This window comes from Mobula birostris, chromosome 1 (genome assembly GCF_030028105.1).
Source record: "Mobula birostris isolate sMobBir1 chromosome 1, sMobBir1.hap1, whole genome shotgun sequence".
NCBI lineage: Eukaryota > Metazoa > Chordata > Chondrichthyes > Myliobatiformes > Myliobatidae > Mobula > Mobula birostris.
Window position 1 is genome coordinate 53,404,849 of NC_092370.1, and position 27,781 is coordinate 53,432,629.

The window sequence follows — 27,781 nt, forward strand, 5'->3', positions numbered from 1 at the left end:
CCTCCATATACCTGTCTAGTAGTCTCTTAAACTTCACTAGTGTATCTGCCTCCACCACTGACTCAGGCAGTGCATTCCACGCACCAACCACTCTCTGAGTAAAAAACCTTCCTCTACTATCCCCCTTGAACTTCCCACCCCTTACCTTAAAGCCACGTCCTCTTGTATTGAGCAGTGGTGCCCTGGGGAAGAGGCGCTGGCTATCCACTCTATCTATTCCTCTTATTATTATCTTGTATTATTAACTGCTGATCTCCTGGGATTTTTACACACAACAGACTCTGGAGTTTACAAAGAATGGCGCCAAAAACAAAAAAACATCCAGTGAGTGGATTTAACACGATGTTTTTGCTCACAGAACAGCCACTTGCTGGATGGTTTTTTGTTTTGGCGCCATTCTTCATAGTGCAAATCTGGCATTCAGGTAAGAGAAAAGACCGGGCACTCAGATTATCATCTCACCTGAGCAAAATTCTAATAGTGTAACACACCACAGCACTATTATAATTTTAAATGATAACAGAATGAACAATATAGATTATACACTCAAATCACTTCATGGGATCTAAGCCTTAGTTTGGGATTGACATAGCTGATATCCTGAAAGGGACTCAACAAGCAAAAAAAAAACTACAGAATTGGAAATACTCTTCGCCTACCTATAGAGAAATGGGATAATTTTTTTCAATTAGTTAGCTCTTCCTCTATATGTGCTAAACATACATTAATACAATTTAAGGTAATGCATACAGCCCATATGTCTAAAGATAAACTAGCTCGTTTTTATTCCCATATAAACTCTATTTGTGACAGATGTCACACTGAGGTGGTTTCCCTGACTCATATGTTCTGGTCCTGCCCTCTCTTGGAAAAATTCTGGAAAGATATTTTTGATATTATTTCAACAGTTTTGCATCTTGACTTACAACCCCATCCTATTACGGCAATTTTTGGTTTGCCAATGAAGGAACATAGATCTTTATCCTCCTCAGCCTGTTAGATGATCGCATTTGTTACTTCAATGGCCAGAAGATCCATTTTATTGAATTGGAAGGAGACCAACCCTCCTACTACATTTCAATGGTATTCCCAAACTATATCATGTTTAAATTTAGAAGAAAATAGAAGTGACATTTTTGATCCTTCGGTTAAATTTGAAGAGACTTGGAAGCTATTTATTCAACATTTTCATATGATGTAACTCGACCTTTTCCGAATCCTTCTTATTAACTTAAAATATATGAATAGAGGAGTGGAGTTGACGATATTATTGAATGTTTTCAATTTAAGATATTGGTGCAGCCTTGTTTTGCTCCGTTTGCTTTCTTTCTGGATTTAGTATTTAGTTTTTTTTTGGTTTTTTGGGGGGGGGGTTCTTTGCATTATTCTTCCCTTTTTATTTCTTTTTTCTTTATGATTAACTATACTAAAATTTTGGAAGTCTATTACACCTGCATTACTTGAAGTCTTTTTTCTACATGTTTATCAACAATAAGATAATTCCAATCTCTTTGTATCAATATTGTTATTCTGTTTATAATTTTGGAAAATTAATAAAAAGATTTAAAAAGAATTGGAAATGTTGAATTTAAACAGAAGGTATTAGACATCACAATGCTGGAGGTGCCAGATAGCTAGGATTGGGGTGATCAAGCAATGTATTTCACTATATGTTTCGATATACATGTGATTAATAAAGCTAATCTAATTTCATCTACACAGTGGTTTGGACAGCTTCTTCAGAGAGGAAAACCAAGAGCTAACCATTCAGGTTAATTGGTCTATTTTCAGAATTGGGATCTTAAACTTTAAAAAGTGAAGAGTTCTAGCAACACATGCTCTGCATCTCATAGCTCCAGTAGGTACTTCTTCATCACATCTCTCTAATCTCCCACAGATCAACTCCATTAACAAACCTTCAGCTCCCTCTCTTAATCAATCTGTCATCCTTTTTATTTGCTTTCCACTCCATCACTGACAACTCCTTTGTTTTCTACATAGCTCCTCCTTCTTTACAAGCTTAAACATGCCTGTTTTCTAAATGTTCCCAGTTATGAAGTAAAACCAGCCACGAGAAGCATAAACATTTTGCCTCTCCACAGATAACACCTTTCAAGATGAATATATACAGCATTTTCTGTTTTTATTATCACAGACACATCTCAACAAAACAGTGGTGAAATGACATTTAAAATGGTTATACACAAACAAAAACATGCAGAAAACTACTGCATATTATTACCCTTAAACAGAAGAGATTCCGCAGATGATGGAAAATAATCCAGAGAACAAAATGGTGGAGGAACTCATGAGGTTAGATAGCACCTATGAAGAGGAATAAATAGTTGATGTTTCAGGCCAAGACCCTTCATCAGGACTGGAAAGGAAGAGGGAAAGCCAAAATAAGGTGGGAGGGAAGCAGAAGTAGTACAATGTGTAGGTGATAAGTGAAGCCAGGTAACAGGGAAAGTTGGAGGTGATAGGTGAAAGAGGTAAAGGGCTGATGAAGAAGGAATCTGATAACAGAGGACAATGGATCACAGGGGAAAGGAAGGAGGAGGGGATAGGCAAGTGAGAAGAGAAGGTTTAAGAGGGGAACCAGAATGAGGAATGGAAAAAAGGGAGAAGTGAATGAGAAGTGGAGTTGAAACGGGTGGTCACTGGGAAATAGGAAGTTAAATCGAAATAAGAGGCTACAGGGATCCACTGACATCCAGTGCCCCCAATGCCCTTTCTTCTCCATCGGTGAGACCCTACATAGAAAGGAGAACCGCTTTGGCAAGCACCTTTGATCCGTCTGCTACAAAAGGTGGGATTTCCCAGTGGCCACCCATTTCAATTCAACTTCCCATTCCACTCCATCATTGACAACACCTTTGTTTTCTCCATAGCTGTTGGCATATATGTTGGCACCAATGACATAGGCAGGAAGAGGGATGAGGTCCTGAAGTGTGAGTTTCGGGAACTAGGCAGAAGGCTGAAGAACAGGACCTCAAGGGTGGCGTTCTCAGGATTGCTGCCAGTGCTACGTGATAGTGATGGTAAGAATTGGAAGAGATGGCAGCTGAATGCGTGGCTGAGGAGTTGGTGCAGGGAGCAGGGTTTTAGATTTTTGGATCATTGGGATCTCTTCTGGGGAAAGTCGGACCAGTACAGATTGGATGGGTTGCACCTGAACTCAAGGGGGAGTAACATCCTTGCAGGTAGGTTTGTTAGCATGGTTCAGGAGGGTTCAAACTAATTTGCAAGGGGGATGGGACCCAGAGTGATAGAGCAGTGAAAGAAGTGCATGGAGTAAGGCCAGACCTAACATATAGAGGGGCTTTGAGGAAAGAGAAGCAGAAAAGGTGTAAAGGTAGTAAGTTAGAAGGGCTGAAGTGTGTGTACTTCAATGCAAGAAGCATCAGGAACAAAGGTGATGAACTGAGAGCTTGGATACATAAATGGAATTATGATATAGTGGCCATTACAGAGATTTGGCTGGCACTAGGGCAGGAATGGATTCTCAATATTCCTGGATTTCAGTGCTTTAAGAGAGATAGAGGGGCGGGGGGAAGGGGAGGAGGGGTGACATTAGTGGTCAGGGATACTATTACAGCTACAGGAAGGGTAACTGACTCTTTTGAGTCAGTATGGGTGGAAGTCAGGAACAGGAAGGGAGCAGTTACTCTATTGGGAGTATTCCATAGGCCCCCTGGTAGCAGCAGAGATACCAAGGAGCAGATCGGGAGGCAGATTTTGGAAAGGTGCAAAAATAACAGGGTTGTTATCATGGGTGACTTTAACTTCCCTAATATTGATTGGCACCTGATTAATTCCAAGGGTTTGGACGGGGCAGAGTTTGTTAAGTGTGTCCAGGACGGATTCCTGCCACAGTATGTTGACAGGCCGACTAGGGGGAATGCCATACTAGATCTAGTACTAGGTAATGAACCAGGTCAGGTCACAGATCTCTCAGTGGGTGAGCATCTGGGGGACAGTGACCACTGCTCCCTGGCCTTTAGCATTAACATGGAAAAGGATAGAATCAGAGAGGACAAGAAAATTTTTAATTGGGGAAGGGCAAATTATGAGGCTATAAGGCTAGAACTTGCGGGTGTGAATTGGGATGATGTTTTTGCAGGGAAATGTACTATGGACATGTGGTTGATGTTTAAGGATCTTTTGCAGGATGTTAGGGATAAACTTGTCCCGATGAGGAAGATAAAGAATGGTAGGGTGAAGGAAGCATGGGTGACAAGTGAGGTGGAAAATCTAGTCAGGTGGAAGAAGGCAGCATACATGAGGTTTAGGAAGCAAGGATCAGATGGGTCTATTGAGGAATATAGGGTAGCAAGAAAGGAGCTTAAGAAGGGGCTGAGAAGAGCAAGGGGGCATGAGAAGATCTTGGCGAGTAGGGTAAAGGAAAACCTCAAGGCATTCTTCAATTACATGAAGAACAAAAGGATGACAGGAGTGAAGGTAGGACTGATTAGAGATAAAGGTGGGAAGATGTGGCTGGAGGCTGTGGAAGTGAGCGAGGTCCTCAATGAATACTTCTCTTCGGTATTCACCAATAAGAGGGAACTTGATGACAGTAAGGACAATATGAGTGAGGTTGATATTCTGGAACATGTTGATATTAAGGGAGAGGAGGTGTTGGAGTTGTTAAAATACATTCGGACGGATAAGTCCCCAGGGCCTGACGAAATATTCCCCAGGCTGCTCCACAAGGTGAGGGAAGAGATTGCTGAGCCTCTGGCTAGGATCTTTATGTCCTCGTTGTCCACGGGAATGCTACCCGAGGATTGGAGGGAGGCGAATGTTGTCCTCTTGTTCAAAAAAGGTAGTAGGGATAGTCCGTGTAATTATAGACCAGTGAGCCTTATGTCTGTGGTGGGAAAGCTGCTGCAAAAGATTCTTAGAGATAGGATCTATGGGCATTTAGAGAATCATGGTCTGTTCAGGGACAGTCAGCATGGCTTTGTGAAGGGCAGATCGTGTCTAACAAGCCTGATAGAGTTCTTTGAGGAGGTGACCAGGCATATAGATGAGGGTAGTGCAGTGGATGTGATCTATATGGATTTTAGTAAGGCATTTGACAAGGTTCCACACGGTAGGCTTATTCAGAAAGTTAGAAAGCATGGGATCCAGGGAAGTTTGGCCAGGTGGATTCAGAATTCGCTTGCCTGCAGAAGGCAGAGGATGGTGGTGGAGGGAGTACATTCAGATTGGAGGATGGTGACTAGTGGTGTCCCACAAGGATCCGTTCTGGGACCTCTACTTTTCGTGATTTTTATTAACGACCTGGATGTGGGGGTAGAAGGGTGGGTTGGCAAGTTTGCAGACGACACAAAGGTTGGTGGTGTTGTAGATGGTGTTGAGGATTGTCGAAGGTTGCAGAGAGACATTGATAGGATGCAGAAGTGGGCTGAGAAATGGCAGATGGAGTTCAACCCAGAGAAGTGTGAGGTGGTACACTTTGGAAGGACAAATTCCAACGTAGAGTACAAAGTAAATGGCAGGATTCTTGGTAGTGTGGAGGAGCAGAGGGATCTGGGGGTACATGTCCACAGATCCCTGAAAGTTGCCTCACAGGTAGATAGGGTAGTTAAGAAAGCTTATGGGGTGTTAGCTTTCATAAGTCGAGGGATAGAGTTTAAGATCGCGAGGTAATGATGCAGCTCTATAAAACTCTGGTTAGGCCACACTTGGAGTACTTGTCCAGTTCTGGTCACCTCACTATAGGAAGGATGTGGAAGCATTGGAAAGAGTACAGAGGAGATTTACCAGGATGCTGCCTGGTTTAGAGTATGGATTATGATCAGCGATTAAGGGAGCTAGGGCTTTACTCTTTGGAGAGAAGGAGGATGAGAGGAGTCATGACAGAGGCGTACAAGATATTAAGAGGAATAGATAGAGTGGATAGCCAGCGCCTCTTCCCCAGGGCACCACTGCTCAATACAAGAGGACATGGCTTTAAGATAAAGGGTGGGAAATTCAAGGGGGATATTAGAGGAAGGTTTTTTTACTCAGAGAGTGGTTGGTGCATGGAATGCACTGCATGAGTCAGTGGTGGAAGCAGATACACTAGTGAAGTTTAAGAGACTGCTAGACAGGTATATGGAGGAATTTAAGGTGAGGCATTATATGGGAGGCAGGGTTTGAGGGTCGGCACAACATTGTGGGCCGAAGGGCCTGTACTGTGCCATACTATTCTATGCTCTATGTTCTATAGCTCCTTTATCAGTCCATTGCCTCCTCTACAGTAATGATGAAGCTGCTCTCAAGTTGAAGGAGCCCCCCCCCTCATATTCTGTCTGGGTAGCCTCCAATTTGATGGCATGAACATGGATTTCTGTAACTTCTGGTAATTTCTTCCACTCTCCCTTCTCTCTTTTTCCATTCCTCATTCTGGCTTCTCTCTTATCCCTACTCCTCACCTGTCCATCACCTCCCTCTGGTGCCTTCCTTCCTTTCTCTCATAGTCTACCGTCCTCTCCTATCAGATTCCTCTCCTTCTGCCTATTACCTCCCAGCTTCTCACTTCATGGCTTCTCCTCTACTCACCCACTTTCCCCTTCACCTGGTTTCACCTATCACTGGTTAACTTGCATTCCTTCTCCTCCCACCTTCTTAATCTGGCTTTCAGGATCTCCAGTCCTGATGAACAGTCAGAACCCAAAACATCGATTCCCCTCCATAGATGCTGCCTGACTTGCTGAGTTCCGTCAGCATTTTGTGTGTGCTATTAACCTTAACCCAGATTAATAACAGTGAGTTGAATGTGTGTTTGAGCAAAATAAAATGTAGTTCCTTTGTTTTGTTATCAAAGGTTAATAACCAGAAGATACTAATCAGCTGTACCTTTTAGAAAGATACTCTTAATATTAAAATTTAACCAACATCAACAATCAAATAAAGGGAGTATTATACATATAATGAATAATTCAAGTGCAGAGATTTTGCATTTATAATCCACATAAAAAGGTGGTTAAAAGATTTGGCATTCTACCTCTACCATAATTGCTCCCTAAGGGTCAAGATATTTAAGAGTACAGTCCCTGAGAAAGAACATATTAGCCTAAATTTTGATTACAATTCTACTGTTATAAAAATTAATAAATATTGAAGACAATTAATATGACACTAAATCTTTCCTGACAAAACTGTAAACTTGTTAAGCAACAAAAAGATTGATATTTCATAAAACAGCAAGCAGGCTTTTCACGAAGTTACCTTCTTTCATAAATTGATGCCCATGGTGAAAAGTGGATAATATTCCTTATTGTGGATTTTGCTGTATAATTGCAATGTAAGTTACTATCTGTCCCAATCATGCCAGTCTGAAAAAGTTGTACAATAATTTTATTACCCTGTCTAAGCTTTTCTTTAAATATAAACATCATTTTGCTTTCCTGTACTCTATATTATTGCTGTAACCTTGGAGGTTCATGCCTTAATTCATAGTGGAACTGTTTACAAAATTCCTTTTTGTTTTAATTGTTACTTTAAAATATGCCAGCCCACTGAGTATTTCTAATGCTGAGGCAAAACTGAAGAAGCCATTGGCTCTTATTTCATATTAAAATTTAATCAATATCCACACCCAAAATAGGAGTCTTGGAAGCACATGCAAAGGGCAAAGTGCAGGGAACACACAGCAGATAGCAACATGGTCATCGTTCGTGTACACTTGAGGCTCGAACATAACTAGTCCCCAAGAGTCAGTATGTTTAAGCTTATAGTTTTTCTGCGCCTTGGTTAGCAAATAATTGACAGGAAGTAAACATAAAAAGCATTTATCAAGCCAAATCAAGATTGGGTGAAGTTGATATAATTGCAAAAATATCAAGACTTCATAAGCACCAAGAATAAATATTTTACTAAAGTATCTTAAAAAGAGATCTTTCAGAAAATGTGGATGCTAAATTACATGTATAACTTTTCCTTTCTGGAGACATAGTTCTGATGTAGTATTACTGCTGTAGAAATAAATACAAGTTGTTACCTGCATCAAACAACCTTAATGTCAAACTTAACGATCAGTCAAATTCTCCCCTAATGTAAAGAAGTCATTTTCGCCTCACCTTAAGAATTCTACTCTTTGGTCCACATTTGGACCAGATTGGAGTGGGCCTGCTGAAACTTAAACATGGCATTGGCAATAGGTTAGTCGCAAGTAAACGTCGCTTAATAGAACAATGATGGCCCTCATCACTAAGAATTGACTGCTTGGACGGTAATTAGCTTGACTGAATTTGTCTTGCTTTTTCTGAATGAAACATAATTGTATAATATTCCACATCGTAAGGTAGATACCAGCGTTAAAATTATACTGAAGCTGGTTCGCCAGAGGCTCAGCTGGTTCTGGAGAGCAGATATTCAGCAGCACCACTGTGATTTTGTCTAGTTGTCAAAGGGATTTCTACACTTTGCTGATTTCATTGCTTATAGCAATTTCAGATCATAATGGAGTGAAATGCTTTTGGTGGAAAAGGATTCTTGTGGGGATTTCCAGAGGAAGATGAGATGAATCATCTGCTTGGCACTTATGGCTGAACATGCTAGTAAATGATCCAACCTTTTCTTTACCATTCATATGCTGAGTCCCATCCTTATTGCGAGTGATATTCTTGGAGCCTCAGCCCCCAATTAGCTATTTAATTGCCATCATCATTCACAACTTGATGTGGTTTCAAAGTCTTGAAAGATTTCAAAGCTTTGATCTTATTGGTTCTGAGATCGTTCAGTTCTCTCTATTGCCTGATGTTTTTGTTGAGTGTGGATTTTGAGGATTTGGGTGATCTCATGGTAATCTCATGAGAAGAGTGTACTTCCTGAAAATTCAGAGAGCGGAGAAGTGTATTGTGGTGTTTCCAAGGCCCAAGACTAGCTTCACTGCTTTTCCTCAAAACATTCTGGACCTGAGTATATAGGTCAAATTTCCATGTCTGCAAACACAAAACTTTGAAGTATAGGCAACTGTGAGAAGGATAGTGACATGCTTTGGAGCAGAACAACCAAAAGAGATAGAAGGAAAATAAGTAGCATAAGAACTAAAAAATATATGAGTAAAGTCTTTTGATGCTGTGAATGTTTAGAATCTGACCCACTGAATCAGAGGTCATAAAAGCACAAAACTATACTCCTTAAGTCACCAGGTTCACTCAATCATGGGCCCATTGATTCAAGTGGTTGAAAATGTCATTAAATGGATAAAATAAAAAGCAGAATTCATCAACCAACAAAATGGGCAGTTATGATTTGAGTTTGTCAAACTGTAATTTTAAAATGGCAATCAAATTACACAAATTGGAAAATGTATCACATAATGTATTTGAATCATGCCTACAGAGAAGCAAATTGAAGTTAGTTTTCCAAAAAACTGCTTTACAATACAGCCCTTTGTCCCACAATGTTGCACCAACTTGTGTAAACCTACTTCAGATTCAGTCTGAGCCTTCCCTCCTAGACAGCCCATAACCATCTATTTTTCTTACAACCATGTGTCTGAGTCTTTTAAATGTTATCATTTAATCAGCCTCTACCTCCACCTCAGCAATGCGTTCGAGTCACTTACGACTGTGAAAAAAAATCTGCCTCTGATATCTCACCTAAACTTTCCTCCATTCACCATAAACAGAAGTTCCCTGGAATTGGCTATTGCCATCCTGGGGGAAAAGGCACTAGCTGTCCACTCAATCTACACCTCTGATAATCTTTTGCATCTCTATGAAGTAGCCTCTCATCTTCCATCAGTCCAAAAACAAAAGCCTTAGCTCACTCAATCTTTCTTCCTGAGACATGTTCTCTAATCCTGGCAGCATCCTGGTAAATCTCCTCTGCACTCTCTCTGAAGGTTCCATATCCTTCCAATAATTAGGTGACCAGAACTGAATACAATATTTCAAATGAGATCTAACCAGGGTCTTACAGAGATTCAACACTACTTCGTGGCTCTTGAATTGAATCCTCTGACTAATGAGGGCCAGCACACCATAGGGTTCTAAACTAGTTTCCACAACAAATTCGAGGGACCTATCGACTTGGATCCCAAAATCCCTCTGTTCCTCCACAATATTAAGAATCCTACCAGTAACCTTGTACTCAGCCTTTGAGTTTGATCTTCCAAAGTGCATCACTTCACTTTCCTGGATGGGCCTCCAGCTGCCACTTCTCAGGCCAACTTTGTAACCTGTTTATATTCTGTTGCAAACTATAACAACCTTCTACACTATCCATAACACCTCCAATCTTCATATAATTTGCAAATTTACTAACCCACCCATTCATTTCCTCATCCAAGTGATTTATAAAAATTACAAAGAGCAGGGATCCCCAAATAGACCTCTATGGAACAGCAGCGATCACTGACCTCCAGGCAGAATATGCCCTATCTATCACCCTCTGTCTTATGTGGGCTAGCCAACTCCAAATCCAAGCCGGCATATTTCCAAAGAATCCATGCCTCTTGGATTTCTGGAGCCTACCAGGAGGAACCTTGTCAAATTTCTTAATAAAATCCATATAAACCACATCCACCACTCCATCTTCATCAATTTGTTTTGTCACCGCCTCAAAAACTCAATTAGGTTTGTGAGACACCCACTCAGAAAGTGATGCTGAATATCCCTAGTAAGACCATGTGTTGCAAGGACGTGGCGGTAGAATGAACCCAAGTGCTGAACACGGGCGTGGAGGCCAAGTCGGGAGGCGTTACGGTCATAGCGAGTGTGGAATTGGTGTCCAAGAGAATCTTTACCAGGAGTCTTGGTTTTAATAGCGAATTCAGGAACGATGCTAGACTTAGAACTGATAGTCCTAAGAGCCATGGAATAAAGTTACTCATACACCAGTCGACCAACGAACTGACAGCTCCTTGTTGTGATCACAGGGTCTTAGTCCTGCAGTTTCTGATGGGAAGCAGGTGTGTGTAGTTAGTGGAACCTGGGAATGATTGGAAATTAAATGAGGTGATTGAGGCCCAATTCCTGTGGTAAATAGCAAGGTGGAGCATTGCCAGAAGGGACCATGACACCATACTTCTGCAAATGCTCATAATCCTGTACCTAAGAATCCTCTACAATAGTTAGCCTACCATTCTTACAAGCCTTACTGGTCTACAACCCTCAGGATTATCCATATTATTTTTCTTGAACAATGGAACAGTTGCCATCCTCCAATCCTCTGGTACCACTACTGTGGCCAAGGAGGGTACAACGATGTAATGTTAAAGTACTGGTCATCTGCCCCTATCCTTGTCCATGGCTATGCTAAAGTTCAGGGAGTTGTGGTGACTACCTCCAAAATGCGCACCCACTGAGTGGCCAGGTTCATTGCCTAGTACCAGATCCTGTATTGCTTCTCCTCTAGTTTCCCTGCCCACAGAAATTCTTCCTGGACACACCTACAACCTAATATGTCTTATTTTAAAATTATTAATGTTGAAATTATTTTGTGCTCAATTATATATCAACCATTAACTAAGATTTAACCTGTATAACTGTACTATTGACTTTGAAAACAGCTCATTTGTTGTTTAATAACGAATGAGGGGTCACAGTTTGAGGATAAAGGGGAAGCCTTTTAGGACCGAGATGAGGAAAAACTTCTTCACACAGAGAGTGGTGAATCTGTGGAATTCTCTGCCACAGGAAACAGTTGAGGCCAGTTCATTGGCTATATTTAAGAGGGAGTTAGATATGGCCCTTGTGGCTAAAGGGATCAGGAAGTATGGAGAGAAGGCAGGTATAGGGTTCTGAGTTGGATGATCAGCCATGATCGTACTGAATGGCGGTCCAGGCTCGGAGGGCCGAATGGCCTACTCCTGCACCTATTTTCTATGTTAATAGACCTCATTAAACACTCAAATGATATTCACCTACTACACCTATATTGTTTCATCTTCAATTATTTTTATGATGAAAATGTTACTTATATTTATTACTCCATGCTTGTATTGTTAACATGTCACTTAAAATATTTAACTTGTTAGAATGTTGTTTAAAACTACGAAATTGCAAAAAGGAAGGCAGGAAGTTAAGAATCAAATGAAATCTCATTTACTGGTAATAATACATTCTTAGCAACTAGTTGTGGCTTTCACACCACAAAGATATAATCAGTACTTTGGAAACGGTGTCCATCTATAGTTACCGAAGGGTCAACGTTTCTAACTACAATGAATTTCTCTTTTTCTGAAAACCGCATACAACTTGCAGTGCTCTTATTGTTCGGTAAAACTGCCTACACAAATCATAAAGATAACTTTAATATGATATGCATGGCTCTGTAATTCTGTTAATTCTAAAGGGAGGATGAATGGAGGTTGAAGTAGGTACCTCACATATAGAAAGTATTTTAAAGGCGAGAGTTTTAAGGTGCATTGCCTAACCTTTTTTTGAGACAATGCATCCCATTCAAAAAGCAGACATATGACATCTGCAAAGATAATGCAATTGTAATGGTCCTTTATCAGATAACAGGGTACTACTTAGCCACAGATGACTGCTCAGCTTCATTCAGATATTTAATGTACTTAGTAGTAGTAAACTGTGGGTAGACAGGCAATAAAAACGTTGGGGGATTAAAAGCCATTAAAAAAAAAGACTGTCTCTGGTACTAATTTTAGTCAAGAAAGAAGTACAGTGGATTCTGGTTAATTGGGACAAGTTGAGATCAGCACATTACATTTATTATTACATCTTGAAACTTATATTCATTGCTTCTTCTTAAAGTCAATTTGCCATTTCACGTCTTTATTTCAATGAGATGCTTCTTTTAAGGCTTTGTGCTACACTCTAAAATGATCAGCAAATATATAAATGCGTACTGAATCAATATACACTGCTTAAAGTGTCAGCTTTACAGACAAGGACAAACTGGATAGATTCCTTTGGAAGCAAGTTGTAATCACCTCATGAAAAGACAAAGATAATTATGATTGTTAATTAACCCCTGGAAAACACATTTCGCAAGTTATTTAAATAGTTTCTCACAATGCATTCAAAATTTAAGGGACTTCAATTATGATGTCCTGAACTAGAAACAGATTAATAGTACATGCAGAAAAGAAATTGGAACATCTGTGCCTCATCCCTAAGCAGAAAGGACGAAAATAATTGCATTATTAATATATTTCAAATTTCCTCAACTTCAATGTCAAATAATTATTTTGAAGTTCAAGTTGAATTGTCATTCAACCACACATGAATATCCATAACTACAGACAAACGAAACAGGGTTACTCCGGGACCAAGGTGCAAAACACACTACCAACAGTCACAAACAGCACAAGGCACATACAAGATAGCAAGTACACAAAAGGATCAGCAGAATGCAGTGACACAAAAGATATATAGTCCAAGACCATGAGTCCATCAACGTTGAAGCAGTCTGCAGTCGAACACAATACTACTTGTCTTCTGCCGGGTGAATGCCAGGAGGCAGCACCAACTCCAGCTTCGACACCATGCCACGCCAGCTCCAGTAGAGCACAACGACTCCAACACCTTGCTCCTGAACAGCTGTAAACAGCTGACACCACAGCTTGAGGCCTAGTCTTTGTTACCACCAAGGCCATGCAGCTCCCTCGCCGTCCGCCAATAAATCAGTGAATCGGACTTGCAGCATTCCACATTAACAATGTCCAACAGGGTCTTGCGATCACAAGAAAAGCAACTGAGACCATCACTCGCTGTTCGACTGCACACTGTCTTTGCGCACTGACTCCTCTGACACAAGCAGAAGAACTACCCACACCAAGTCCAGCTCACTCAGTTTCTCCGCCAAAGAGTAAATTGCTTATAGGGTAGATTTGCAGTACCTTAAATGTTTAATGTACAGCAGGGTTTTGTGATCATAAAACATACATTTAAAAAGAACAATAACACCTTTGGTTGACCCCAAAGAATCTGCTGCAATCAAACGTGCTGCCATCTCGTCTCTGAAATGCACTCATAGTTTAATGAATAAAGACAAAAATTATGGGTATAAAGGCAATAAGAGCTTTGGGGGATTAAAAACCAATAAAACAAGGACCATCTCTGATGCTAATTTTAGTCAAGAAAGAAGTACGGTGGATTCTGGTTAATTGGGACACATGAGGATCAGTAAATTTCAGCCCAAATAAGCAGTTGCTCCATTTAGATGAAGTTTCATGGAAATAGTTAAAAACACAAAAAAACAAACTGAGAAACAAATTAGAACACCATCAATAGTATTACAGTACTATAAAACTGTAATCAACGGAGGAAGTCATCCAGTGTAGCAAACAAAATAAGCCTGACACCTAGTGCAGATAATGGCTGCTTTCATACAATGTTATCAACAATTGCATCCTCCAAATCCTCATTTTGATTGTAATATTCCATATGATTGTTGATACCTTCTAAATTTTTTGCTGTTCCTAACCTGTTGAAGTCATGAAATTATTTCATTTTCACTCCTGGCTGTTTCTGGCAACTCAAAGCCTGACTGCTTGAAATCGCAGTGAGCAAAACATTTCTGCTTACTGCTGTCTTACTGCTTATACCTTGCAAACTATCAGTGAAAAAAATTACTACTTTTTGAACAAAAACACATGCAACTGACGCTAATTACGTGTGACTGATGCTAGTTAGAACCTGTTCGACAACAGTCTCCTACCCATTAAGCCGCATAGAGTCCCAAATATATGAAGGAGTCGCAGCAATTTTCTGAATTAGTTTTTTTTAGATGTCCCAAATAAGCACGCAGCCCCGACAAACCGATAGCCCAATTTAACCACAACCACTATTTATTTTAAAAATCTAGAAAGGATTTTGAACACCTAGTTTGCAATTTTCCAGCAAATACAACACAAAGATCTTTTTTTCTATACACAGGTGCTTTGAGCTGCCTTGAAATTACAAACTCAGGTGAAAAGTAAGTTGTGTTCACATGTGAAGAGACAAACATATTTATCTCCACTAATACATTACACTGAAATAAAACTACTGAAATAGCGTCTGCATATTTTCTTCAGTCAAATGCACGTACAAAGTCTTTTACGTATTTTACCAAAATAATGAAGACAAAAACACCTATTACAAGAAGCTGATCAAAAACATAAAACCTCCCATTTAATATGCATGTCTGTCTTTGTTTTTTTACAACTTTCTCAAAAACTGAGCTAGTGGTTTGAGCTGAATCTACTGAAGAATATCACACATTTCATATTTAAAAATCAGAGTCTTAATTAAAATATCAATGTTCATTTCATTGATAAAATTAACATCATTTTTATGTCAGTTATTATTCATTACTTAAGAAATAATACTACAGTAACTTTAGAACTAGTAAAACCAGTAACATTAGTAAAATTAGCAACACACACAAAACGCTGGAGGAACTCAGCAGGCCAGGCGGCATCTATGGAAAAAGTACAGTTGCATGAGTTCCTCCAGCATTTTGTGTGTGTTGCTTGGATTTCCAGCATCTGCAGATTTTCTCGTTTGTGGTAAAATCAGCAACTTTTTTTTTTGGATAAATATGTTATTCTATAATTTTATATATTGAACTACTCACACAAAATAATTACATTGTATGTGTGATACCTTCTACTTACAAGTAGGAAGTCTGATTTATTTCTTACAAATTTTTCTATGTGGATGATAACTTCAAAGATTTTGCTATCTTAAGACTTCAAAAGTAGACATAAATAAATTATAAAATACTGGAAAGACTCAGCAGTTCAAAGTCACAGGGGATGAAAACTGAGAAATTACATTAAGATAATCCAGTCCTAAAGAGATAAATGACTTGAATCTGATTTAAAAAACAGAAAATACAGAACAATATTGCACATAAAAAACTTTATCCTGCTCTGATAGAGGACCATTACAATTACATCACCCTTGCAGATGTCTACTTTTCTAATGGGATGCATTGTCTCAAAAACAGTTAGACAATGCAGCTTAAAAGAAATCACCTTTAAAGTACTTGTAATGTGCGCAAAATGTACTTCCATCTAGTCACTCTCCCTATAGCTATCTTGATATGATCCATGTAGACTCAATCCCCTTTGGTCAAGATGCTGTCTAGAATGATGAATATCCCAAGAATTAGTCATAGCATCATAGAAAAGTGCAGCACAGAAACAGGCCATTCAGCCCATCTAGTCCATGCCAAACTATTTAAACTGCCTACTCCCACTGACTTGCACCGGGACCATAGCCCTCCAAGTACCTATCCAAGCTTCTCTTAAACATTGAAATCAAGCTTGCATGCGCCACTTGGGCTGGCAGCTTGTTCCACACTCTCACAACCCTCATGGTCACCTTAAACTTTTCAATCTCTTTGTAACTCAGGTCCTCCAGCCCTGGCAACATCCTTGTAAATTTTCTCTGTACACCTTCAACCTTATTTACATCTTTCCTGTAGGTAGGTGACCAAAATTGCACATAAAACTCTAAATTAGGCCTCACTAATGTCTTATACAACTTCAACATAATATCCTATTTGCTATACTCAATACTATTGATTAATGAAGGCCAATATGCCAAAAGCTTTGTTAATGACCCTATCTACCTATGCTGCCACTTTCAATGAATTACGGACCTGTATTCCTAGACCCCTTTCGTCTCCAGCACTCCTCAGTGCCCTATTGTTCACTGCATAAGACCAACCACGGTTGGTTCTACCGAAATATAACACCACACACTTGCCTGCATTAGATTCCACCTGCTGTTTACAGCCCATTTTTCCAACTGGTCCAGATTCTATGCAAGCTGTGATAGTCTTCCTTGCAGTCCACTACACCCCCAGTCTTGGTGTCATCAGCAAATTTGCTGATCCAGTTAACCACATTGTCATCCAGATCATTGATATAAATGACAAATAACAAAGGACCAACCACTTATCCCTGTGGCACTCCACTAGTCACAGGCCTCCAGTCAGAGAGGCAACCATCTACTACCTCTCTCTGGTTTCTATCCTAGAGCCAACGTCTAATGCAATTTACAAACCCATCTTCAATGCCGAGTGACTGAACCTTCTTGACCTTCTGTAATCTGTATAAGGTCCATGAAATTAATGCCGCTTTGCCTCACTTCTATAGCCTCTGTGTCTGTCTCCTGAGTAAATATAGATGCAAAAAATCTATTTAAGATCTCCCCCATCTCTTTTGGTTCCACACATGGATTATCATTCTGATCTTCCAGAGGAATTATCTCTTTCTAATTCAAAACAAAAATCACCTACTGATGGAACAAAAGATGTTTCAAAAGAATGAAATGTTGTATGACTATGAAGGTAAATTTCGTCAAAAAAAATTCCGGTTCTTGAAGAACAGGAACTGTATCATGCAACTTTCTTAAAGAACTCAGTGGGTCAAGCAGCATCTGTACGAGGAATCGGTGACCTTACAAGTCAAAACCCTGTATTAGAACCAAGATTAGTGAAGGCCAGTATAAAGACAGAGGGAATGGTGACACAAGGGCAGCAGTGATCGATGGACCAATAAAGTGGACAAAGGTTAAGCCAGGTATGACAACGGGAGGGGTGGAGTTGGGAGACAGAGTGAAGCGACTGATCCTTCTTGATCAACTTCCCATGCAGAATCTTGTCCAACAAACAACATCCACTGCCCTTCTTTCATCAACTTTCCTGGTAACGTCTTCAAAAAACTCTATAAAACGTTGGTTAGACACATCCTACAACCCACAAGGTCACGTTGACTATCTCTAGTAAATCCCTGTCTATCCAAATACTAATATATCTGATCCCTTAGAACACCTTCCAATAACTTACCCACTACTGATATAGAAATAGAAACATAAAAATCTACAGCACATTACAGGCCCTTCGGCCCACCGTGTTGTGCAACCATGTAACCAACTCTAGAAATGCCTAGAATTTCCCTACCGCATAGCTTTCTATTTTTCTCAGCTCCATGTACCTAAGAGTCTCTTAGAAGACCCTATTGTATTCACCTCTACCATTGTCACTGGGAGTGCATTCTACGCACCCACCACTCTCTGTGTGAAAAACTTACCCCGACATTCCTCTTGTACCTACTTCCAAGCACCTTAAAACTATGCCCCCTCGTGTTAGTCATTTCGGCCAGTGGAAAAAGCCTCTGGCTATCCACACCATCAATTCCTCTTATCATCATATACACATTAACAACATTTAAAAGAGACTTGAAAAGGCACAGGGATAGGAAAGATTTAGAGCATGATGGGGAAAAAGTGGGTAGATGGGACCGGGTCAAGAAAATACCTTTGGTTAACATGGACAGGTTGGGCTGGAAGGCCTTCAGCTCTAACGCAAGAGATAACAATTTTGTATCGCAATTTATTAAAAAGAAATTCTTTGAAATTAACAATCACACTGGGCAAATCATCAAATTATAACAAAACTCTGATAAGCCACAATGTCAAGATCATCAGCCTATAACTTCCCGGCTTATTCTTAAAGTCTTTCTTAAACAATGGAACAACATTTGTTATCCTTTAGACCTCCAGCACCTTACCCGTCACGAAGAATGTTTTAATTAACTGTCAGGGCCCCTGCAATTTCGGCACTAGACAAGGTTTGAGAGGATACCCTGTCTTGCCCTGGAGACTTATCAGCCTAATTTACTTCACAGCAGCAAGCACATCCTCTTCTGCAACCCAGATACGATCCATTAATGGCACCACAGTAGTGTAGCGGTTAGCATAATGCTATTGCAGCTCAAGCATTGCAATTCTGAGCTCAATTCCAGCACCCTGTGTTAGAAAAATTGCCTGTTCTTCCCGTGTGCATGTGGGTTTCCTCCCACAGTCAAAAATGTACCAGTTAGTAGGTTAACTGGTAATTATAAATGTCCTGTGATTAGGGTCACAGAATGGACATTGACATTGATGGGCCAGAAGGACCTGCTCCATGCTGTACACCTGAACAAAATAAAATAATCAATTTGTTATTGTTTTGCCAAGATTCTGCCTACTCTTTGCCCGTCTCCTGAGAAAATACAGACACAAAAAAATCCATTCAAGATCTCCCCATCTCTTTCGCCTCCATACATAGAAGAGCACGCTGATCTTCAAGTGGACCAATTTTTGTTCCCTGCTATCATGCTGCTAGTAAAAAATCAAAAGAAGCCCTTAGAATTCTCTTTGACCTTGTCTGCCAGAGTAACCATAAGCCTTCTCTTAAGTGTTCTCTTGCATTTCTTATGCTCATCATGCACCTTGTTTGCTCATTCCTGCCTATACATGTTACGTAGCTCCTTCTTCTTCTCCATATCCCTCAAAAACTAAGTTTCCTTAAGCCTGATAGCCTTATTTTTTTTATTCTTAAAGGAACATACAAACTTCATACTCTCAATATTTCATCTTTGAAGACCAAGCATCACACTGCTAGAAGAAAACCTATCCCACTCTACACCTGCGAGATCCTTTCGGATACGAGCAAAATTGTCCTTTCTTCAATTTAGAATTTTGACTCAAGGATCTCTCATATATTTCTCCATAATTATCTTGAAACTAATGGAGTTATTACCACTAGAACCAAAGTGGTTTCCCTCACACTTCTGTCACCTGCTCTGTCCTGTACCCTAATAAGAGAGCCAGTATCATACTGGCTAGTTGGGAATGCTATTTATTGATTAAGGAAACTTTTCTGAATACATTTGAGAAACTCTACCCCATCTACACATTTTCAGTATGGGAGTCACAATCACCTACTAGGGAAAGTTAAAATCACCTACTATCACCACCTTATTTTTCTTGTAACTTGGTCTTCACTCCACTCTTTAGAAAGGAGAGAGGCAAGAAAGGAACTCATAGGCCAGTTAGCCAGATTTTAGTGGTTAGAAAGACATTGTAGTCCATGATTAAGGATGGGGTTTCGGGTACTTGGAGGTACATAATAAAATAGGCTGAAATCAGCATGGGTTTCCTTATGGGGAAGTCTTACCTGAAAAATCTGAAGAAATTACAGGCAGGATAAACAAAGGAGAGCCAGAGGATATTGCTTACTTGGATTTTCAGCCAGCTTTTGACAAGGTGCCATACATGAGGCTGCTAAACAAGGTAAGAGCCCATGGTATTACAGGAAAGATACTATCATGGATTGAAGATTGGCTGACTGGCAGAAGGTAAAGAGTGGGAATAAAGGGGTCTTTTCTAATTGGCTGCTGGTGACTAATGGTATTTCATAGTGGTTGGGAACGCTTTCTATCAGATTATATGTCAATGCCTTGGATAATGGAATTGATGGCTTTCTGGCCAAGTTTGTGGATGATATGAAGACAGGTGAAGGGCAGGAAGCATTAAGGAAGTAGGGAGTCTGCAGAAGGACTTAGACAGATTAGGAGAATGGGCAAAGATGTGGCAGATGGAATATAGTACAGGGAAGTGTATGATCATGCATAAAGAAAGAATAAAGGCATAGACTATTTTCTAAATGGGGAGAAAATTTGTAAGTCATAGGTAAAAAGGAACTTGGAAGTCCTCGTGTAGAATTCCCTCAAGGTTAACTTGCAGGTTGAGTTGGTGGTAAGAAGCGAAATGCAAATACCAAGCCTGATAAGCCAAAGCCACTCTAACATTGGCCCAAAACCTGCTCTGCATGCCTTATTTTTATTTGACCTTGCTAATGAAGCCCGTTCACTGATTGGGTGTAATTCAAACTCCAAAAACTGCCATGGAGCACTGCTTTTTTAATCTTCAATCGTGGACCTGTGTGTAGTCACCTTTTCTTCTTGTGCTCCCATTCATTGATTGGGCACAATTCTTTAAGCAGAAGGTGCTGAATCTGTGGAATTCGCTGCCACAGACAGCTATGGAGGCCAAGTCACTAGGCATATTTAGAGCAGAGGTTGCTAAGTTATTGATTAGTGAGGGTTATGGGGAAAAGGCAGGAGAATGAGAAACCAAATCATACATGATGATGAATCAGCATATTGGAGGAAGATTGAAAAAATGGCTAAGCGGTGCCACAACAACAACCTCTCACTCACTCAATGTCAGAAAGACCAAGCAGCTGCTTATTGACTTTAGGAGCAGGAAGGTGATCAGAGGTGGAGAGGGTCAGCAGGTATCACAGGATCTGTTCTGGTTCCAGCATGTAAGTGTCATTACGCAGAAAGCAAGGCAGTGCCTTTACTTTTATAGAAGTTTGCGGATTTTCAGCATATTATCTAAAACTTTGACAAAAGTCTATAAATGTGCGCTGGAGAGTGTATTAATTGATTATATCACGGGCTGGTATGGAAATAGCAATTCCCACGAACCAAAAATCCTGCAAAAGGTAGTGGATACGGCTCAGTCCATCAGTTAAAGCTCTCCCCACCATTGAGCACATCTGGATTCTCACCATCCAGGCAATGCTCTCTTCTCACTGTTGCCATCAGAAAGGGGCCTCAGGAACCACACCAGCAGGTTCTAGAACAGTATTTACCCTTCAACCATCAGACTCCTGATCCAGAGGATAAATGTCACTCTCCCGATCACACAACTTATGGACTCCTATTCAATAATTCTTCATCTCGTGTTGGAAATATTTATTGCCAATTTATTTAATATTATTTATCTTTGTATTTGCACATTTTGGTGTCCTTTCCACATTATTTGTCCATCCTCTCGGATGTGGTCTTTCAATGATTCTGTTGTGTTTCTTGTACTTACTATGAATACCTGCAAGATAATGAATCTCAGAGTTGTATTTGGTGATATACACGTACTTCAATAATAAATTTAGTTTGAGCTTTGAATCAGACATGAATGAATGGCAGAGTAGACTCAATGGGCTGAATGACCAAATGCTGCCTCTTTGTCTTATGGTGTCACTTGACCTTGCTGATGTACAAGAGGTCATGTCAGGAGCATCAAATGTAGTAGATGAGGTTGGAGGAGATGGAAATTAATCTTTACCTCCCTTAAAGAGTTGCTTAGAACCCTAAATAGTTGATGAGCAGTTGGTGTAGGAGTAACTTTTGCACCTCCTGCAGTTGCAGAAGAAAGTGCCAGAAGTCAGGAGGGGATGTGAGAGGAGGGATGGGTGAAGAGGGATGAGCAGAGCAGGTGTTCCAGGTGGATAGAACAAGGTGTTCCTGCAGAGGTGTTCCCACAAAAGGCAGAATGCAGTGGGGGAGGAGAAGATTTGGCTAGTGGTGAGATCTTGTTTCAGCTGGTAGAAACGATGAAGGATGATGTGCTCGATGCAGAGGCTGGTTGGGTGGAAGGTGAGGACGATCTCTATTATCTGATGTTAGGTTGATGAAAGCCGTTCAGAGAACAGAGGGCAGATGGCTCCATTAATCACAGTGGAAAGGCAGTTAAGTTTTCTGAGAAAGGAGGATATTTCAGATATAATAGAAGGCCTGATATCTCCCATTACCATCTTCCTTATTTATTAGACTCCAGGACTGGCTGTCTTTGTGTTCCGACTTATCGCTCCCCAGCAGCTGTCTTGCCATCACCCTCCACACCCTCCTTCCAGCTCCATCATACTCTTTTATTTTGTTTTCCTCCTTCTATCATCCACCTGACTCTGTATCCCAACTCCAACCTACCAAGACCCAGCTTGATCTGCCCAGCATCTTTCGCCCATCTATTGGTCCAACAACCACCTCCAGATTCTGTCTCATTACTCGTCCTCTTCTATTTTTACTGGCCATCTCCTCATGAACGGTTTCAACCCAAAATATTAACATTTCCTCACTCACTCTGCCACCTCCACGAAATGCTGCTCAACCCTCTGTGTGCCTCCAGGATAATGTTTACAGCGCCAGGTTCCAGCATCTACACTCTTTTTGATGTCACAAACTGCATCATTTTGTACATGAGGTAAATGTAATGGCTGATGTGGCTGGGGAAGAATGGGAGAGAAAGTTAATATTTATTAATAAGCTGTACATATTATAAGATGGGAGGTTTAAAAATAAAATCAACATAGTTTATCTTTGGATCTCTGATATTTAGTCCTAATGATACAAGGTTCTATAAAGTTAAATGGATACAATGCAAGTCAAGACCTGATGAGAATGTGCTGGCAAGTTACATGTTGTTCTGTAAATGGAAAAACACAAACTATACTGGAACACATTACTATGGAATGCTGCAAGCTATCCATCAACAAGTTCACCAGAATTTTGCTGATAAGTGGAAAGAACTTTGTCCTCCTCAATTCAACATGTTAAATGAAATCTGGATTTTTTTTCCCTACAGTGCATGAATATGCAATGTACAGAAGCAATAAGAAATCATTTAAGAACATACAATTTGTTGCACTTTTTTAAAAATACAGTAAAACATGTTTTTTTAAACGGAGAAACATTCATACAGAATAAACATCCACTATTTTCTCACTTTCATAAACAGTCCAAATCATCAAAGTTGAATTGATTTTTGGATTCTCTTTCCCCCAAATATCACAATTAAATACTAACTTATATTGGCAGAAGGACCAAATGTTACAATTATTAGCGTAACTTTTGATGCAAATTTCATTTTACATTCTTAAAATGACATTCTTTGCCTCTTCCCATAAATCTACAATCTATGAGAGAATACCTGCTCAGAGCAACTCAAAGTTCAAGTAATTTTATTATCAAAGTCATACATATCACCATATACAACCCCAAGATTAATTTTCTGCAGGCTTTCACAGTAAATACAAAAACACAATAGAATCAATGAAAAGACCACACCCAACAGAATGGACAAACAATCGGTGTGCAAAAGGCAACAAACTGTGCAAATACAAAAAAGAAAAAAGAGAAATAATAAGTCAATCAATCAATAAGGAATAACTACTGATGAAGTGTCCCTGAAAGTGAGTCTGTAGATTGTGGGAGCAGTTCAGTAATGGTAACAGCGAGAAGAGAACATGTCCCAGGTGGTGGGGGTCCTTGATGCGTGATATTGCTTTCCTGTGACAGTGTTCCATGTACATGTGATCGATGGTGGGGAGGTTTTTACCCAGGATAGACTGGGCTGTATCCACTAATTTTTGACCTGAGGACGCCAGTCCTTCCCAATGCTCAGCAAAATTTCAGAATGGATTAAAATAATGGAGTTTGTACCATTCTGGTCAGCCACATTCTGATATAATTCAGTCATTACAAAGAAGTGCTGTGGAGTGCCTGTGATGTCTTCTCCAATTTTTCACTATTCCTGGGGGTAGAAATAACTGACCACCATCCAGCATTTTTCCACAAAACTCATGTGAGAAGTAATGATTAAAAATATTAGATTTATTTGTCACAGGTACATCAAAACCAAGTGAAATTATGTCTTTTGTGTCAAATCAAATGATCAATGATTGTGCTGGGCAGCCCATAAGTGTTGCCACACTTCGGTGCCAACATAGCATGCCCACGACTCACTAACTCTAACCAATCATCTTTGGAAATGAAGGAAAACAGATAATCCAAATGAAACCCATGCAGTCACAGGGAGAAAGTAAAAACCCCTTACAGGCAGCGGCAGGGATTGAACTCCAACTGGTGATTGCTGGCACTGTAAAATGATGCATTTGTCTACTTTGCCGCTTTTATTGCTGCTGCTTATCAGCATTCTAACCAGTATCTAAATCCATAGAGGAAAGATGTTGATCCAAGAATTCCTTTAATTTTGTTAACAAAAAAATGATGACCCAGCTCTGCTCAGATTTTCCTTTCTACTTCACAGGTTTTCTTAAATAAACCAAATGTAATCCAACAGGTTTTCTAGTCTGATTTACGTAAGTACAACACCCCACTTTCCCAGCACTCTACATCAGTTAGAGCCGTTCTGATGACTTTAGACTCTGATGAAAAGCTCACTTCTTTTCATTCAGCAAGGTGCACCCTCTTCAATAGCCAAGTGTTTTTGACAGTCATGACCATTTTTGTTCTCATCCGTTAAGATGGGAAATAGGCAATCTCTCATCTTAACAGTGACCCCTAGTAGTAGATACTTCCACAAAAAGAAACCTTAACCCTACTTCTGCTGTTCCTCAGTGACAATGCATACTCCAGCCAACTAGCTTTCGCCATTGCTTCAAAGATGAATGTAAGCTAGGATACTGAGAGCAGTTATTGCCACACCACGTCTACTTGAAAAGATGTAGTCTTTTTTTAGTATCTCTGCTGAAAAACATGATGACTGAAAAAAGTAACTTATTCTCAGAACTGCATTTATTGATCAGTCTATATTATGCTTTGAAATCCTGGAGTGGGACTAAAATATGAAAATTCAAATTCTGACTCAATTTTTTATGTGTTAGTTTAATTTCTAAATGGAAGATTATATATTTCAACCTCTTCTGACCAAATGGAAGTTTTAGCAATGTCTCACAAATTTCTAAGTTGCACAGCAAGTCTATCAGTTGACAAGATGCAAGTTTATTCATCTAAATAAACAGTTTATCAGAATCTAGGAGTCGGGGAGAACAGAAAATTGCACTAGAATATTGAACCACATTGCTATTTTAAACTGTGTGTTGCCACCAAAACTTTCATGTAACAAGCTTCAGATATTTGTTGTTTCTTTCAACACATATTATTTGTTCTCTTCTCATAACTTCATATATCGTTCATGAGATACCAATAGAAAACTGATAAGCATCAATCATTTCTTCACTGCATTGTCTTTTACTTAATTCTGCAAAGTAGATCAGTTATTTTATTAGAAAAATAAACAAGCTAAAGTTGCTGAAAGTCTGAAATCAAGACAGAAAATGCTGGAATTACTCAGCAAGCTAGGCAGATCAGTTGAATTCAAAACCTAGCATGGTAGCTGAGTGAGATAGATCGGCCGGTTGTGTGTTGTCACGATCACAAACAAGGTACACCAGTGGCTCTACTTAATTAGGAGTTTGAGGAGATTTCGTATGTTGTTACTGCCTGGTATGGAGCCTCCAGCGCACAGGGGTTGCAAGAGGCTGCAGAAGCTTGTAGACTCAACTAGTTCCATCATGGGCACAACTCTCCTCACCGTCAAGGACATCTTCAACAGGACAGCATCCATCACTAAAGATCCTCTGCATCTGTGACATGCCCTCTTTGCCTTACTACCATCAGTTCAGGAGCCTAAAAGCCCAGACTCAATGTTTTAAGAACAATATCTTTCCCTCCACCATCAGTTTTATGAACATTCCATGAACATGAACCCATTTGTCTTCTGTTGTTGTTCAACGCCGTCGCGTTCCCATCGACTCATGGTGACCCTATGGATAGCCTAGATGTCCACTGGGTTTTCATGGCAAGAAATGGAAGTAGATTGCCAGGCCTTTCATTCATAGCCATACTGCTGCTGACCAGGTCGGGACCCATCCAGACTCAAAGTCAGGACCATCCACCTCCAAGCCAACTGCTGGGAACACAAAGGTTTGGAAAGTTTTTAAAAACCTACAGAGAGCAACTACAAGAATCATTAGAAGGAAAAAGATGAAATATGAAAGCAAGCTAGCAAGATAATATCAAAGTAGATTGCAAAAGCTTTTTCAAGTCAGTAAAAAATGAAAGAAATACGAGAGTGGATTACCGATCACTAGAAAATGAAGCAGGAGAAGTAATAATGGGGGACGAGGAGATGGCAGATGAACTAAATGAGTATTTTCCTCATTCTTCACAGTGGAAGACACTAGCAGTGTGCCAGATGTTGTAGTGCATGAAGTAAGAGAAGTGGGTGCAGTTACTATTACAAGAGAGAAGGTGCTCAAAAAGCTGAAAGATCTAAAAGTACATAAGTCACCGGACCAGATAAACTGCACCCTAAGGTTCTGAAAAAGGTAGCTTTGGAGATTGTGGTGGCATTAGCAATGACCTTTCAAAGATCAAGATCATTGCACTCTGGCATGGTGCCAGAGGACTGGAAATTGCAAATGTTACTCCACTCTTTGAGTGAAGAGGAAGGCAGCAGAAAAGAAATTATTGACCAATAATTCACCTGACCTCAGTGGTTAGGAAGATGTTAAGAGTCAATTGTTAAGGACGAGGTGATGGAGTACTCGGTGACACAGGGCAAGATAGGACAAAGTCAGCATGATTTCCTTCAGAGAAACTCCTGCCTGACAAACCTGTTGGAATTCTTCGAGGAGATTACAAATAGGATAGACAAAGGGGATGCAGTGATGTTGTATATTTGGACTTTGAGAAGGCCTTTGACAAGGTGCCACACGTGAGACTGCTTACCAAGTTTAGAGCCCGTGGTATTACAGGAAAGGTACTAACATGGTTAGAGCATTGGCTGGTTGGAAGGAGGCAGCAAATGGGGATAAAAGGATCCTTTTCTGGTTGGCTGCCAGTGACTAGTGGTGTTCTGCAGGGGTCAGTGTTGGGACCACTTCTTTTTATGCTGTATATAAATGATTTAGATGATGAAATAGATGGCTTTGTTGCCAATTTTTTAGATTATGAAGAGACACAGTCCTCTTTTATTGTCGCAACACATAGTTAGTAAGAGATTTGAAAGTGGGAGGGGGAGGGGGAGATCCAAAATGATAGGAGACAGACAACTCTTCCTTCAGTTAGTCCTGACGAAGGGTCTCGGCCTGAAATGTCGACTGTACCTCTTCCAGAGATGCTGCCTGGCCTGCTGCGTTCACCAGCAATTTTGATGTATGTTGCTTGAGTTTCCAGCATCTGCAGAATTCCTGTTGTTTGCCTCTTTTACTGTCATTTAGTAATGCATGCATTTTGCAGATGATACAAAGATTGTTGGAGGGGCAGGTAGCGCGGAGGAAACAGGTAGGACGCAGAAGGACTTAGACAGATTAGTAGACTGGGCAAGAAAGCGGCAAATGAAATACAATGTTGGAAAATGCATGGTCATGGACTTTGGTAGTAGAAGTAAATGTGCAGACT

The 27,781-nt window shown here is 40.1% G+C and overlaps 1 protein-coding gene across 3 annotated transcripts in view; it reads right to left on the minus strand.

Moving 5' to 3' along the window:
• Nucleotides 1–27,781, minus strand: part of spidr (scaffold protein involved in DNA repair) — a 280,768-nt gene that overhangs the window by 167,813 nt on the left and 85,174 nt on the right. The window lies entirely within an intron of this gene.